Source organism: Thalia democratica, chromosome 2 (genome assembly GCF_965202585.1).
Source record: "Thalia democratica chromosome 2, ktThaDemo2.hap1.1, whole genome shotgun sequence".
NCBI classification, from domain to species: domain Eukaryota; kingdom Metazoa; phylum Chordata; class Thaliacea; order Salpida; family Salpidae; genus Thalia; species Thalia democratica.
Window position 1 is genome coordinate 63,704,637 of NC_139166.1, and position 15,040 is coordinate 63,719,676.

A 15,040-nucleotide genomic window follows, 5' to 3' on the forward strand; every position below is an offset into this window, starting at 1 on the left:
CAATACCTGGAAAAACAGTTTTGTTTTAAAAAGTAATTTCACTTTACGTAGTAGTTTAATCTTAAAAACAAGACATTTTGAGAGTATTTCTATCTATATAGGTATGTAATTAAAAAAATTGTATGAATGATTATTTATTTTAACAAAAAATTTAATAAATTGTATATAATAGAAAAAATACCTATGCTTACCTACAACGTTGATATTTTAAATTTATTATTCTAAAATCTATAAAAAACTTATTTTTAATACTATTTAAACTATGTTGATTACTATTCTATTTTACAACCCTGAATAAAAAAATATTTTGTAAGTTATAATAACTTTTCTTTTAGTAATAACAACTTAATCAATTAAAAAGAATATAAAATGCTGAATTTTTCCATAATATTAAATGTAACCTGAGTAGATCTCAACCACCCTGAATTATTTAAAGTAGACTAAGTGTGTGACACTCTTGGACTCAGGGTTACCAAATGTTTTTGGCAAACTTTCTCCAGGTTTTTAAAAATTTCTACTGGATTTTAAAAGTACAATTTTTAGGTTTACGTTTAGTTTAAAGTTTATTTTAAGGTAAGATCTTCATTAAAAATTACAAAAACATTTACAAGGTACAGTAAAGGTACTTTAAATGTGTTTTTTAATAAAGAAATTTTTGATTAAGATTAAAATTTTTACCGATATAATATTTTTTTGTGTTTAATTGAGTTTTCATTACTGAACCTGTTAAAAATGATAAAAATACCAGGTTCTTATAGTAATTTTTGTTCAAACTTCCAAGTTTTTCAGTTTTTATTTTTTCAAAACTTCTTAAATTAAAGGTTTTTTTAGCTTTTTTAGCCTAAATTGTCGAATTTCAGACTTTTACAGGTTTTAAGGCTTTTTGGCAACCCTGTCCTGAAACAAGATTCCAGAAAAAAAAATTAATTAACTTCTTATAAAAATAACATAGATAAAATTTACTAAGCACAATGTAATAAGAAGGGTATAAAAAGGCATTTAACTTACAAGTAGTATTGCTGTTAGAGTTTTGCTGAGGGATTATGTTTTTAGTGGACTTGTCATCTACTGCCATTAAAATATTGTCCTGAAACTTTTCAAATGGTATGTGATTGATAGAACTGCTGTTTCCAGTTCCAGTAGAATTTGTATTTGTTATACTTCCACTATCTTTTGTTAAGATAGAGTTGTTATCTTTTTTACTTTCAACTGAAATAAGATGGTTGTCTTTTTTGTTTTTTATAGAAATTAAATTATTATTATTATTGCATTGTAGAGCAATGATATTCTTTCCTCTGTTATTTTTCAATTGATCATCATTGATGTCTTTAAATTTTTTTACGGTTTCAATGTTACGGTCACTAATTTTATCTGATGTTTTATAATTAATTTCCCTATTTTTCTTCATAATATTGAGAATATTGCCACTTATTTCTACTACTGCACTGACATTGTTGTTTTTTCTGCCTATACTTCTATCATTGCTGTTGTTTCTTATTTTAAGGTCGTTGTCTGCGTTGTCAATTTCCGATGGAAAAGCATAGATGTCTTCACTACTTTGTGTTGGATTTAAGTCGCTGTTATTGTTATTCTGTAAAGCAATAATATCCTTATCTCTATTATTTTCTGATCGTGCATCCTTAATGTCTCTTGTATTAACCACTGCACTCAAACTATCACCTCCACCACTTTTATGACAATGTGTTAGATGCTTACTCAAGCTGTAGAAAGTACGATATGTATTGTGACACGTTTTGCATTGGTGTGTTTTGTGAACCTTATTTATATGCTGTTTCAAGTTTCCTTTAGTGCTGAAGTGTTTAGTACAAATCTCACATACGTTTTTATTGGGCTTGTGCTTTATCATGCGATGGTATTGAAGCTTATGTTTAGTGTTAAATGTTTGGGAACAAAGTTTACATTTAAAATCTTCTTGCTTTGTCTTTTTTGTAGTCTGGAGACCTAGAAGAATAGTATTATTAAAAAAAGTGATTTAATTTAAGTAGATTATATACATATATACAACAATTATATTTAAAGTTACTTTTATCTAAAATATTAGTTTAATATAACAAAATTACTATAGACAAACTAATATAAAACATAAGATTTAATATAAAAAATAGATTTACTATAAACGAACACTTACTATATTTTAAGTTTAACAAAAATATTTTTGTTTATCTTTAACCTCGTTATCCAATATTAAGTATTTTTAAGGCTAAAAATTAATATTTCTTTAATATAATTTTTTTAAACTAACTACATTGAAGTAACTTTACTATTACATTAGATATACTGTAAATGATGATAAAGAGCAAAAAAAAGTAAAATAAACAAGTTAAGGTCTTAGGCGTATTTAATTAGGGGTAGGGGTACAGCACATTTTCTGGATCGTATTGTAATGTTCATTCAAATCATTATGATTTGGATGTGTTTTTGCTTCATTTTGAAGAATCTAAAAAAAAGTTAAACATTTCAAAAAAAAAACGATTGCTTCCCTAAAAAACCAATTTCAACCCCCAAAAATTACAAACTTTTTGACTTATTCAGAAATAAAATACTTATACATGCCCTAGACTTATAATTAGTATCTTAAATGAAAGCTTATAACTATAGGCATAAATTAAATACATTTCAACTGCTTTTGTTGTATTATGACGTCATTATTATTTTACAAGTTTAAATTTCTATAATTATTAACTTTTATTTAAGATATTTATTATAAGTCTAGGACATGTAAAAGTAATTATATTACTCTTTAACTCAAAAAATCTAAAAATATGTGATTTTAGGGATTAAAATCAGTTATTTTGGCAGTTTTTTTGCCAAACTATATATTTTTTTTAAATTCTTTTTAACTAAGCAAAACACATCTGAATCATATGTACTTTTTTGAGTTTTACAATATGACCAAAAAAAAATGTGCTGTTGCCCTTGCCCCTACATTTTACAGACAAACTTTGTGCATTTAGCGTGATTATGACGTCATAATATATCAAAGCAGTTAGTATGTCTTTAAATATATGTCAATAAGTATAAGCTTTTATTTAAGACATAAACTATAAGTCTAGGACATGTATAAGTGATTTTATTACTAATTGAGTCAAAAAATCAAAAAGTATGTGATTTTTTTGTAGCAATTATTTTTTTTGTTTTTTTTTTTCAGATTCTTCTTAATGAAGCAAAAACACATCCAAATCATAGTGACTCATAAGTCCAGCAAACATCACATAAGTGCTCCTTAACCCTAATTTAATTGTAGTTTTGAATTTTTGACATTTATACTAGATATTTAGGAAAACGTTAGGAAATTTAGGGGGCAACAAGCCAAGGAGGAACTACAAGGCCTTCTTTTGAAAATTACACTAGATATTCTAGAGTTGATAATAAAAAAAAAAACCTCAGGCTATTTTAATGGTAGTTTTTTGAGAAACTTTGTTAGAGGGGGCCATAGCTTTTTATGATTTTATGTATGATAACTAATTTTAGTTTAGATTTTTTTAGTACGAACTTTCTTGTATCTTTTTCATATAAGTTAAGAAATAGAAATGTTTGTTTAAAGTTTACTAGGATGTTTTGTAAAAGTTGCAATGCGTTAAAAAACTACATTACTCGTGGAAAAATACATGTATTAAATATGTATACAGCAGTGCTTTATCAAATAATTTGATATTTGTTTAATATAACATTTCTAGTTTAAAATAAACTTAAAACTTTAGCATTTATATGAATTTAAGAATGATTTTAATAAAAATTTGTCTTTTATTTTATTAACAAAAAGGTGGCAGTTGTTCTTTAGGTTACTGATATACTTAATTTTATAGTAACCAATTATGTATCAAGCTTAGTTAACAATGCTTAACAAAAAAAACAATTAGGTAAATGTTTAAGAATTTAAAATTTAAAATTCTTAATAAAAATGTCAAAAGTTTAAGATTTTTTCAGATTTTTTTCTAATAAAAATGAATATAAATAAAAATTTATTTATAATTTTTGTTTTGAAATAAATTAAATTCACATTTTGTTTATTTAAAAGCATCTTATCACAAATCTTATCACAAAGTAATTATTACACAAAACTATAAAAACTACTTATTGTTAAAGGAAAAAAAAACAAAATATAACTTAAAAGTATACAATACCAGAGCTGTCACTCTTTGAGACAAGAAAAAACTGACTTGAACAAAAAAATATTAAAGCTTGTGTATATTGAGCTAACAAAATGATAACAAAAAGAGCAGTTATTTTGAAAAAAAAATCTTGATAAAAAATCAGAGTGGCTTAGCCTGAGCTTTAGGAAGTATTTATAAAAACAAACCAGGATTTAAAAAAAAAACATAATAAAAACTTGAGTTTTTTCAATTATATTAAAAATAATTATATAGCTTGAGTGAGTGGAATCACTGGTGAAGGAGATCTAAAATTATTTTATTAATTAGCTTTTAATAAAATGATATAGACAAATTATTACTATTTTACAAAATGAGATTAGAAAGGTAGACAAATGACTTACAAACAGTGTTGCTTTTAGAATTATCCTCTGGTTTTGCACTTTTAGTGGATTTTCCATCTATTATTGTGGAAATGCTGTTCTCACTTGTTGCAAGTTGTATGGTATTGATGGAGCTGCTATTTTTTATTCTAACGAAACTAGTGTTTATCATTATATCTTCAGTATCTTTTATTGGGAAATAACTGTTGTCTTTTTTATTTTTAATGGGAACGAACCTATTACCTACATTAATTTCTGTTTTTATAATATTTTTATCTCTACAACTTTCTATGGGAACGTGATTGTTGTCTTCAATACCTTGTTCTAGAACAAAAAAGTCAATTTTAAATTTTAATTTTTTAATGTATGATTAATTTTTAAAGAAAATTACAAAATTACTTTGATCAACATTTGCTACTGAGTATAATCTTTGTTGTTTGTATACTTTGTGTTATAAACTTATTAATAGTTGGAAATATTAAATATTAAGCTACGCTACTTCATATATATATATATGTGTTTCATAAAAGATATATTTCTGTTTTTGTAACATTTTAATTTATGCATATAAATAAAGTTGTATTTTACAAATTATACATAAATTGATATGTGTTACTTTACCTTCTGATACAAAATCATTGTAAAGTGAACTTATAGCTTCTATCAATGATGGATCCATAAATTCTTCTGATCCTGCTGTGCTTAATATAAAATCTCTGGCAACAGAAAATCCATCAGAATTTTCCATGTTTTACACCTGTTGAGATCAATTTCATATTAAGATAAATTTCAACTCTAATACTACAGAACTTAAAGTTCATTAAAATTCAATAGATTATAGATGCATTGAAAGTATTAACAAAAGTTAACAGGGTTGCCACTTGTTTTTTCAAATCTTTTTCCAGGTTTTCAAAATTTCTTCCAGGTATTTAAAAGTACACATTTTTGGGTATATTTTTAGTTTAAAATTAAGTCCAAGGTAATAAACTGTGTTAAATAGTATAAAAAACATTGAAAAGATAATTTAAAGCTACCTTAAAAAAAATTATTAAAAAAAGTTGATGATGACAAAAAGTTTTTATTTATATGATAGATTTTTGGAGTCCAATCGGAATTTTACTACTGAACTTGAGAAAATTGTTAAAATTCCAGGATTTTTAGGGATTTTTGTTCAATATTCCAGGTTTTTCTAGTTTTTTTTTTTCAAAATTACTCAAATGCCAGATTTTTCCAGTTTATTTTTGCCTAAATTGTCGAATTCCAGGTTTTTCAAGGTTTTTCCAGGTATAGTGGCAACCCTGAAGTTAAAAACTAAAATAACCAAATAAAATATTTTTTACCTATGTTAAGTGTGATCTTTTGTTAGTTGCTTAGGCTGTTCCAATAAACAAAGTAACACAAAGTAATCTAGTATAAAACTGTTTGTTAGTAAAGTTACAATTTGTATACTAAATTTATTTAAAAAGAATAATTATGTAGTCAAGCACAAGGTTTCAATTTCTTATTTTATGCATAATAATACTGAAAATAATTAATTTAGACTAATAAATTATGTATATACTTTTATTAACAGTTTTTATGTATAAAAAATAGTGTTATATATATATATATATATACATATACACAGTTATTATACTGGCCTTAAAACTTTAAATTTAGTTTAAAGATATTTTAGTCAAGTGCCAAATTTTTAATTTATTTAAAAGAAAAGTAACTTATTATAATTATGCTTTGGTAAACTAACTGCACAACACACATAAAAAAACCTCAAGACTTTATAGAAAAGAAACATTTAACTCCAGTTTAAACTCTAGTAGTTACTAAATTTTCTTGACAATCATTTTTTAGAGTTTTAATAACAATTTTTATTTTTTGATAAGATTTGTGTCAAACGATTATTGTCTTTTTTGTGAAACCAAATCAATTGTAATACATAGGTGAATAAAACAGTATATATATTTTCAAAACAGTTTTTTATTTGCTTATAGTAATAAAAAAGTTCTGTAAGTTTAAATCCGACAAAATATTAAGCTAACTTAAGAATTTGAAATTATTTAATACTTTTATTTAGTTTTAAGTTAAAACAACTTTCCAAAAGTATATACCTTAATCACTTTTTATATTTTTTTTTATCATTTCTTTATACAATATAGTGATTTCTTAAAAAATAGATAAGTTTTTTTCAACTTTAAAAATCTTAACGCAATTTTGATCTTCAAATTACTTTTTTGTCCTGAAAAAAGAATATAGAAAAACTGTTCCAAATACCATTTATAAATATGCCACAAAGCCTGTTTCTTTTAAGAGAATAGTTATTTAGTATCTTTTATATAGCTATTATAGCTAAATTCATGACTCTGAAAAAAATTGAAGAAAAAAAAAGACACAGTTTTATAAAAATAAATTTCACCAACTCATACAACACTTGATTTTTTTAGTCACTGTAAAAGTTGAACTGCTGGTTGCCAGTAACTTTAATTAAATTTATAAAAATTAGCAAAAAAAAAGAATTGTAACGTGGCATGAAATAATTAATTGGACTTAATAAAGCCCAGATAACCTAGTTTACCCAGGTATAAAACCAAAAAAAGTAAATTGTAACAAGCATTTCTAAAATATATTAATTGTACTTATGTGATTGTTTCTTGTAACATTAGACTTTTTAATTTAAAAACTGATAATGACATTTGTATTACTTGAAACTACTTTAAAAATTTAAACTTCTACATTAATAAGATATTTTGTAAATAAAAATCTAGAGATGATTGAAATTTTCAATAACTATGCTTAAAAACTAAAAAAAGAAATTAATTAAATTGATAGTAATTATAAAAACTATATTGTTATTTTAACAAATAAAAAAAATATTTTTTTAACTTCTAAGTGTAAAATGACAATGGTAGTAGTTTAAATTAAAATTCTTAATTTGTTTTTGATTATTTATAAATTAATATCAATAAAACTATGCTGGCTTATGAAATGCTAGCAGCTAATATTGAAAATATTATAATGATTACCATACACAGTTTTATTTGAAAATTTGTGTCTTTTTTGGCTACAATTTCTGATAAAACATTTTTGTAGGTTACTGTGATTTGCTAATGAAAAGTAATTAACAAAAAAAAAAAACTAGAATGAAAAAACTTTGTTAAAGTTTAGCACTAAAAAAGTACATTGAAACTTTTTATTGATTTAAGTTACATTCATGAGTTTTGTGTTGCACAACTAAGAATGTTTCTGAAGCCACCAGTATCACACATATGGCAACATGTTACACTATTAGTATAAAACATTGTTTGTTTAATAAGTCAAATGCCAACAAAAATGTGGAAACAGGTCAGTTTTGCACAAAGACACTTTTTCAAAAAGGGTATATTTTGCTTAAAGGATCAATTTTTGCAATATTGTAAACTCTGCTTGATATTAAAAATAATAAATAATTAACCGCCAAGGTAAGAGTAAGGAGACACAATAGTACAAAAAAAATTAAAACAACAATAAAAAGTAAAAAAGTTTATTGACAAAGGGTTAAAAGTAACAATGATAGTCTATAAAAAGATAAAAAAATAAGTAATAAAATTTAAACCTGGATAAAAGTTACCATTTGAAAATAGTGTTCTTAGTACTTTTGGCACTTATCTCAAAACTATACATAAGAAATTAAACTATTTAAAACATATTTGCAAACTTATTTAGTTTTTTAATTGTTTTTTTGAAATATAAAACTTTAAAAGAATAATGCAGCTCAATTATTATAATTCAAAATTTCACTTTAATTGCCCTCCTACAAGAATTTTTCACAAAAAGCTTATTATAGAAAATTTAAAAACTACTAAAATGTTTACAACTACATGTAACTTTTTCAAAAATAGTCTTAAAATACTCTTTTAGTCAATAATTGTAGCAACCACTGATTACCATGCTTATTTTTATGAATAAAAGTTTATTTAGTTTCTAAATGGGTACTTTTTTTGAAAAGTTTCTCATATAAAGCAATGTTGGTTCCAAGAATTCGGGTCGGCTGCAGTTGTAAGGTTTTGGTATTTTTAAATTCATATTATGCAAATAAGGTAAAGTGGTAAAACAGCAAAATATTAGGAACATTTATACCACTATCCTTCAACCTTGCCCAAATATATATAAATTAAACCTAATAAAAGACTTTTTAGTTAAAAAATAAGTAAAATATTAGCTAATCATATGTGTCCTTCTCCTTACATCTGCATTAGACGCCAATTAGTTCGTGAAGTAGGGTTTTAATATTTAAACTGCTCTAACATTACCTTACCTCATTTTCAAAACAATTTAATTAAAAAAAAAATGAAATCCATATACTACGGTTGACCGAATGAAACATGATTTATTGTTATATTTACATAACAATATCGACTAATTTAAATCGACTAAACTAACCAAACTTTTTAAGCTGCTATTAAAATATTCAATACATCAATATTCACTGTTTTGATTATTAACAGTTCAATAATTATTAAGGTCAATTTTTAGTTTTTTCCCTTATACGACAAAAATTAAGAAGAAAATTTCAAAACTACTTTTACTTTTTTAACCGAAAAACATTTATCTAAAACAAAAAACAGAAAAATTACGCATATTATATATACTATAGTAAATACTCGTACGAATTTAAAGAAATTGAATGTACTTTATTGACATAAAAAGTATCTTTATTTCAGAGACAAGGATATATTATTTTTTTTAACGTTTTATTCTTGTTACCATTAAAATTAAAACCCCTTAGTAGAACAAATATATGCTTATTGCAGTTTTATTCTTAGCTAAAAAAAGAATTTCAAATACCTAAAAAAGAAAATTTTTGTGTAGAAACTTATACTAAGGCAGTTAATCTAACTAACAACAATTATTATCAATTTAATTTTGGAACTTTAAAAATCTTTTGGTTTTTGTACTGTTTATTTTTGATAATAACACTTATTTCTAATAATTGAGGCCCACGATTTTTTTCTATACAGTGCGGTCCGCGAGTAGTTTATAATAGAAAAAGTTGCCCTGGAATTATTTAAGGCGGTGGAACCCATTAACAAAATATAAAAGCTTGTTTAACTAAAAACTTTTTTAAGCTTTTTCTAGATTTCTAGTATTATTGGCTACATGAACATAACTGTTTTATTTTTTTTATGTTAAAATTGAACTCAGTGAATAAAAAAAAATTAAAAAATGATTTCATAGTCAAATAATAACTAAGTCAACTGGTAAACAATCAAACTGCAAAACAATAGATCCTTTAGTAATTTATTTTTGAGATACGCAACTTAATTACAAAAAATAATTTTGTTTTAATGTTTAAATTGTTGAATTAATAAATAAAATTTTAAAATTTCGTTTTGAACAACGTCTTTTGTTAAAAAAAATCTAAAAGCATTAGTTATGTACATTATGTTTAAATTATTTATAAATAAAAATTAAATACATTTTTTATATAGCTATTTCATAAAAAATTTTAACAAAAATTTTTAGTTAATAATATTTAAAAACATTTAAAAATAATTATTTTACAGTTTTAATAGAAAAGATGTTTTTAGTTGAACTTTTAACAACTATTAATTTTTTTTTAATTTTAGGGCAAATTAATTTCATTGGTCTAAAAGAAAAAACAACTATTAGAATATCTTTTTTCATTTATTGTACGTGTGTATAACAATATTTCATCAATAACGAAGTTTGCTAATTTCTAAGACATTTGATCTATCTAAAATAAAAATGTATTATATTTTCTTAGAAATTCAAATGAAATAAATGTTTATTAAAAACATACTTCTCAAAAGTTTTAAATTAGTATGATGATTTTGTAATATTTTTGTCTGTTCAAAGTTAATTTTAGTTTAACAAGTATATTTACCTGCAAAATAAAATCATGTTGCTATTTAAGTACTACATTTCTAAACTATTATGATGTAATTAGAGACAATTTTGAACTAGTTTTTATCAATTTTACAAGTGTTTCTTATATATAAAAGTATTGTATGTACAAATATATGTATATATTGACTACTTTATATATTTACTTTGACTGTGTAGAAATATCTGAACTTAAATATTTATTCAAACAACATAAACAAAGTTTATACTTTAAAGTTTTAATTTGCTAAATAAGAAGCAAAAGTTATAACTCATTCTAGAAGAGAAATTAAGTTAGAACTGTAATATAACTAATTTATTTAAAAACATTCTCATAAGTTTTCGTCACAGCAGGGGCGTGTTTTGACTGGTTTCCTGTTTCCTGTGAACCCTATGAAAAAAAATTATAAGAAAAAAAGCTTACATTATTCAATTAGAATATTATCTAATCGGATATTTTACAAATTTAAGTAGATTTAGCTGTGCTTTTTTGCTAAACTTTCGAATAATTTTAGTCTATTATGACGTAGTTTTAGAAGATTTCATGTTTCAAAAAAGTAAAAACTGTATAAAATGTTATAAGTCAAAAAGAGGCACATACGAAAAATGAAACTTTTGATAAAAAATAAGCCAATCAAAATTATTAAAAAAACTAATTTTGAATGTTAATCTAACTCAATTGGTTTCATTTTTAACTTTGAAAACTTTTACTATATAATTCGTTTTCAAAATTATAACTAACTTTTAATTTTAATCTGATGTTTAGCTAACTTTTTAAACTAGAATTTAAGTTTAACTAATGTTTTATTTATCAATTTATTTACATATCATAAAACATTTTTTACTAATTTTAAGAAACTTTAGTTACTAATTTTAATTAGTTCTCGTGTTCAGTGTCGTGTTAATAAATATTTTCGTTATTCATGTTAGCTTCACTTTTTAATGCAAGTTTCTGCTTTGTCATTAGTAAATGACCTAATGTATATTCTTTAATTGTTTTACTAAAATTAAAACAACTTTATTACTTATAAAACTTTTACTTCTGCTTAACTAGTATTTTTTAGTTTTAGAAAGTAAAAAATAGTTATATAGATAATTATATGATAGACATTCATAAAAACTTCTGAAGTGTTTTTAAAAAATCTACCACACATAATACTTTGTTTTTGAACAAAAAAATTGTGCTACTCATTGAAAATATTCTAGACACGTCTCTGCTACTTGTATGTTTTTGTTTTATTTCTAATCAGAAAAAAGCATTTTAAACACAGTGTTTTTCGGCTAAATACTGCGTACTTAACTGACAATGCATACCTAAGAAATGAGTACTTAAGTTGTAAATTAAGAACAAAAAAAATTGTGAACCCCCTCTGAAAAAAGTCTAGACACGGCCCTGCGTCACAGTATTATCAAGTTAAAATAAAATATTCGTAGTTATCAATTTTTTACTAAGAATCAAAAGTAAATACAGTGTTGAAATTCTAATGAAATGTCTAATAAAAAAAAAAATCATAAATAATGTCATTAAAAAAAAGACCAGCTTTGTACTGCTTTATTTGAAAAATCTTATAGTTTTGCAGAATAGATGATTTTTTAAGTAAAAAAAAAAATATTTTTTAAGTAAAAAAACTTTATTTGTTAAACAACAAGACTTTTACGACCCAGTTAGTTTTATAAGAACGTTGATTTTTTGATAAATTTATGTTTAAAAACTTAAAATATCACTTTTTATATAACAATGCTTTTAAATAACTTTTGAACTAATATATGATGTTTGTTATTAAAACTCCATATATATATATATATATATACATATATATATAAACAAAAAATTATAACAACAAAAGTTTAGTGGTTCTTACTTTACTGTTTAGTACTTGGAAAATGACTACAGTTTAAATTATCTATAAAAACAAATAAAAAAATCTTTATATAGCTATATCATAGAATTATTTAGCTAAACTTTTTGTTAATAATGTTTTAAAACATTGACAAACAGTTGTTTTACAGTTGTACTATAACACTTGTTTTTAGTTTAAGTATCAATAACTATTAAATTTTGTTAAATATCAAGGAAAATTATTTTTTATTGGTCTAAATGTATAAAAACTGTTAAAATATACTTTTTTTGTCATTTAGTGTACGTTTAAATAATAATATTTCTATCAAGAACAGGGGTCGGCAAACTGCGGCCCGCGGGCCAATTGCGGCCCGCGAAAGGTAAATCTGCGGCCCGCGAGCACGTTATTTTTTTGAATGGAATGCGGCCCGCGAAAGAAAATTTTGTGGCCCGCGAGCATGTAAATGTGGCCCGCTAAGTAAAAATATATTTCAAATTATTTTTTTCGGAAAATCGATTTAATTTGATTAGTATGTTTTTAAGTCTCTGTATAAAATTTTAAAATTATAATAACAAATTACTGCTTTAATTTAAAAATGTCAAAAAGACTGATTAGCATTCTAACAGGATATTTTTCTGAGTTTCATAATAACTTCTTTTTTACAACAGCAAGTAATTATCTGAAAAAAAGAGTGTAATAGTACTTGGATTTAATAATTTAGTTATATAATACCTATTTATGAAATAAACTAAGTGCAAATGTAATTTTTTGTGTACAAAAGTAATGCACAGTAACTAACTAAAGTGTCATTTCTTTATAGCTCGGATTTTTTAAAAATGTTTTCTATTCCTAAGGATATTTTATAGATTTTTTATTTTTAAATGTTATATTTTAGTGTAAAAACATTTAAAGTATCAATGTAATAAAAAATAATGTTTATTTGATTTTTGTTTTGACACATTTTAATTTTTTTAAAGTTTTCTTTGCACTTTAATTTACTTTCTATGTACACCAACTTAAAAAGATGCTCATATTTTAAACTATTTTTTATTTAATACTTTAGTTAGTTTGAGTTGAGTTTATGCATAACTTTCTAACAATGTTCTTTCTACATGTAATATATAAATTTGTACAGAAAGAATTAAAAAATATATATGACATAAATTAGTATAGTTTTTCTTAGGTATACATTTTCATTTTTCAAACATTGTTTTTGTCAAACTCAGTTAATTTTTATGCCTTGCATATCAATACACACAGTTGCTGTTTTGTTTTAGAGCTACCTATTTAATATAAACTAGATTTAGGAATTGTATATTTATCAAGATTGTACATTTTCAATCAAAGTGGTTTAAATTTAAATAAATAAAAATAAACATTGCCACACACTCAGACTATCACTATTTAAAGACTTTAAACCTTATACCAACAAAGTCATTTTTTTAATTTTTTGACTAGAATTTCTTTTTGTATATAAAAATGTCAGGACTGTTTTTGTTGACTCAGGCTGGCTTTTTTGCTTGAAAGAGCGGCAGATTAAACTTATGATGTATGTTTTGCTCAATCCACAGTGTTAGTTTGAGTTATAATATATGTTATATTTTAAGTTTTGTAGTTGATATATTTCAAAATATTATTTATATTATTGTGTACATTTAAGTGTGGACAATCAGTGTTGCCAAAAAACTTGAATCCAGGAAAAGCCTTGAAATTTTTATTTGACACAAAAAAATTACCAAATTAATTTTTATTTTAAAATATGTTAAAGTACCTAAAGAGTATTTTTTAATATAGATATATTTTTTAAGACATTTTTTAGCTTTAATTAAACTTTATACTACAAGTAAAAGAAGGAATTGTACTTCCAAAAACTTTTTGTTGGTGCATTGCACCTTTACTTGTAAAATTTTACCGACTGTTGTGCTTCGCGTTGGAACTAAACCATGAAATTCTACTAAAATGTCAAAGTAAGTAAAAACATCTTTAATAAAAATTCTCAGATGAGCAATAGTTTTTTTTATCAGTGCTCTCATGTTAACAAATTGATTAAAGTCTTAACTTGATTTATGCGACTTTATTATCTTAGTTCATTCCTAAACACAACTTCTTGTTTTCATTGAAGAAATAAACAAAAGTTTTTCAATACCGCCAACATAAATTCTTAAACAAAGTTTTCAATTATAAACGGTATCTCATTTTAAGTAATAAACTTTGCTACTTTATAACTTGCTTTAAAATTCTTTCTGGTTATTCTGTAGTTACTGAAGATAATTATGTGCTTTGTTGGAACTGACTTCGGTGATTTGTTTCTTTATCGTTTCTCGCAACAACTCCTAACTAACTCTTCTTGTAGCTCGTCTTAAATTTTACAGTTACTATTTTTAAATGCAATACTCTTATTGCAGATAAAGAACTGCTATGATGCTTAATAAAAAATAAGTTTTTTTTACTTCGCTAAGAACTCAATAAAGTTTTATACTTTTGTTAAATTTGTTTAAGAAACTTAATTGTCAATTTCAGCTGACTTATACTTTTTTTGCATGTATTTTATTTACTGTTAATAATCTACATCATTTCTTTATGTTGTGAACTTTATTTTAACTGGGTTGCTACACAAACAGACTATTTCAAAAGCTTGAAAACTCAGGTGTTTGTGAAACTTTTATTTCAAACACTTTAAAAAAATCTTCAATGTCTCATAATATTTTTTATGACTGTAATGTAGTTTTCTAATTGTATATTTTTCTTTTTTTCTTACACTATGTGTACTTTTTGATAATGACGATATTTTAACTAGGTATTTAAGCTTGATTAACAACTATTTATT